Below are 3,357 nucleotides of genomic sequence, written 5' to 3'. Positions count from 1 at the left end.
AAGAGGAGAAAGGAGAGAGGGAGGCACGGCGGTGGGGTCCTGCTGTCTGCTCCCGGCGAGGTCAGGAAGCGCTCGGCGGCGGTGGCGGCGTAGGAGGGGCGGGGGAGGAGGAGGGGCTAGGAACCCTAGCCAGGGTGAGGGAATCGTGGGTCGCTCGCTCGCTCGCTTTACAGGAGCGAGAGGAGAGGGGGTGTCGTACGGGTTTTCTTAGCGGGAGGGGTGGTGCGAAAAAAAACCTACGAAAAAAAAACCAAGGAGGACGAAAAAGAACCGGGCGAAAATGATGGGACGAAAATAAAACCCGAAACGCGACCTACCAACTGAGACATTAGGAGTTTAGATACTACTAGCAAATATGCCCGTGCGTTGCAACGGGAGAAAAACAATCAGATTATATAGATATAATACAAATAAAAAAATCTGAATCAAATGCGAGGATGAGATAAGGATTTTCAATATGCCATTTCACAAACTATGTTCGAGTGATGTTATGATGATAAGGGACTTTTAAAAAGTCATTTCAAAAACTGAAAATGTGATGGTCTCATTACGACTTAATTTCCTAAGGTGCCACAACAAAATATTTTTTTGGTTGAGCAAACTACATTGTTGGACCGCTGCCTTAGTTAGACTGGTGCATGATGTGTCTCACATTGATCTAGCGTAGCGATGTTTTCCAGAACCAGTAGAACTTTGATACGAGAATAGTTGTGTACGGAGGCAAAACAGACATTTAGTCAATTACATATAGTTTACAAAAACTAACCCATAGCAAGATGTGTCAACTTTTTTCGGCTCGGGACATTGTTTTCAAATTCCAGAATATGTGTTGAATACACGATTATATTTTTAGAAATCATGAACATTTTTTATTTCATTGCTTTTTAAATCATGATTTTTTTATAATATGCAAACAATTTTTTTAATTATGAACATTTTATGATCCCCTAATAAAACCTCTACAGATCCCCTAATAAAACCTCTGCCTAAGCGATGGTTTGTTTTGTTCGTTACTTAAGAATCAGTTTAAATTTTTGTGAACATTTTCCAAAATTTCATGGACATTGTTTTCAAATTCCCAAATATATTTCGAAGACACAATCATATTCTATAAATCATGTATTTATTTTATTGTTTTTTAAATCACGAATTTTTTTTAAATATGCGAACAGTTTTGTTTTTACATCATGAACTTTTTATGATTTCTCAAATGTTTTTTGAATTCACAAACATTTTATGGTGTATCTGTATATTTTCTCAGTACGCGCAACTTTTTTGAAATTTGTTTTTTTTAAATCCCGGAGTGATTTAAAGAATGAAAAACAGGAAAAAAATGAGAAAGGAAAAAGGCAAAAGAAAAACTGTGGCGTCATTACGGGCCGGCCCATTACGGCCTGCTATTTATGATTTCTCAAATGTTTTTTGAATTTACAAACATTTTATGATGTATCTGTATATTTTCTCAGTACGCGCAACTTTTTTGAAATTTGTTTTTTTTGGAAATTCCAGAGTGATTTAAAGAACGAAAAACAGGAAAAAATGAGAAAGGAAAAAGGCAAAAGAAAAACTGTGGCGTCATTACGGGCCGGCCCATTACGGCCTGCTATTTATGATTTCTCAAATGTTTTTTGAATTTACAAACATTTTATGATGTATCTGTATATTTTCTCAGTACGCGCAACTTTTTTGAAATTTGTTTTTTTTTGGAAATTCCAGAGTGATTTAAAGAACGAAAAACAGGAAAAAATGAGAAAGGAAAAAAGCAAAGAAAAACAGGGGCGTCATTACGGGCCGGCCTGCTTGAACCCTGGTCTCCCGTGCAGAAAAGGGGAGAAAAAGGGTGTGCGAGCAGGGATCGAACCTTGGTCTCCCATGCGGAAGGCTTCGACCTTAGCCACTACGCTGGCTTCCTGCAACTGTAATATAGTTGTATTGATTGTCCTATAATACTAAATTTGACGGTGATTTTTTTTTAAAACGAATCGTTTTCTTTACTTACTGGTGGCATGGTGGGTAAATAGGGACAACTTCAGGGGCAATTTATATGACGGACGACCAGAAACCCAATTCTCTTTATTATTAATTAGGTAAAGATAAAGATAGTTGCTTAATTTTTTAATTAATGAAAAATAAGTTTCTTGTGTGTCTCTTTCTCTTTCTTTGTTGGCCCCGGTCCTATGGGTGTGCTGCCTGTGCCGGCGCACAGGGCCCCCAGGATTTTGGGGCCTCAAATTTTTTTCGCAGTTCTACTAGGCTTCATACTGTAGATGGGCCTCCTAGTGCGCTGCTGTCTGCTACCGATGTCATGGGCCTCCTGGCGCAGCGCATACACGTACGGGAGCCTGTTTCCTACCGATTCCAGACCCATCCATCGATCAATTCAGACAGGGAAAATAAACCTAGCGATCGAGATGAGACCGAGCGATCGAATCGAAGCGCATCTCCTCCTTCTCCCTTCGGCCCTTTCCTTCGACCCTTCGTCTCTTCGTGCGGCGGCTAGGTCCTCCAGCGACCAGCGAATCAGATCCATAAAAAGAAGGACGACAGGAGCAAACGACAGCCGGCAGGAACCAGGAAACAGTGAAGGACGAAGGTTCACACCATCTGCAATTTCTCAAGCATCGTTGCGTCGACAGCCGGTGATCCCGTGAACCCTTGTCCCTTGAGCTTGGCTGTTAGTTTTAATTTCGATCCCTTATAGAGTTATAGTCTTGCTGATAGTTTGTAGCTAATTTTTATTTTTTTTCATCAATTAGGCGTCTAGCATTACAAGATCGTCATGTCTTCACTTAAAAAACATGAATCTGGTTATCAAAAGCGTTTGAAGAAACAAAAGGCCGATGAATTAACTCAGTCTCAGTTGGGAGATATGGACAAGTTTGATAACGGGTCAAATATGAAAGGAACACATCATGGAGTCCAAAGGAGACTTTTGAATGTAAATCCTCGAGCTTTCTATTCTGCTTGTGGTTGTCATAGCCTTAATTTGACACTTTGTGATATGGCCAAGACTTGTGCTAAAGCTAAAGACTTCTTCGGAATTATCCAACGCATATATACTATATTTGCTAATTCTATTAAGAAGTGGCATATTCTGAAGGAGAACATCACTGGATTAACTCCCAAGTCAGTGTCAGCTACACGTTGGGAGAGTCGTGTTGACAGTGTTAAAGCTATTCGACTTCAATGTGCAGAGATTCGGGAGGCCCTACTTCAGGTACCCAATTTTTTCATATTATAATGATGTAATTCTATTATCCATCTCCAAGTATACCATATTTTTTAATTTTTATTTCAGGTAGCTGAGACAGATAATGACATAAAAACGAGTAGTGAGGCTAAAGGTTTGGCAAATAA

The 3,357-nt window shown here is 39.6% G+C and overlaps 1 long non-coding RNA gene across 15 annotated transcripts in view; it reads right to left on the bottom strand.

Annotated features, from left to right (window-relative positions):
• LOC119338398 overlaps positions 1-152 on the bottom strand; it is a 6,433-nt gene extending 6,281 nt beyond the window's left edge. For all 15 annotated transcript variants that reach the window (XR_005163953.1, XR_005163951.1, XR_005163952.1 and 12 more), the window contains exon 1: positions 28-152. This is a non-coding gene — a long non-coding RNA (uncharacterized LOC119338398). The remainder of the gene's footprint in view (positions 1-27) is intronic.
• Between the last annotated feature and the right edge of the window lie 3,205 nt (positions 153-3,357).

This window comes from Triticum dicoccoides, chromosome 7B (assembly GCF_002162155.2).
Source record: "Triticum dicoccoides isolate Atlit2015 ecotype Zavitan chromosome 7B, WEW_v2.0, whole genome shotgun sequence".
Lineage (NCBI taxonomy): Eukaryota > Viridiplantae > Streptophyta > Magnoliopsida > Poales > Poaceae > Triticum > Triticum dicoccoides.
Note: the sequence above shows the minus strand (reverse complement) of the source record. Positions and strands in the feature narration are given on the sequence as shown.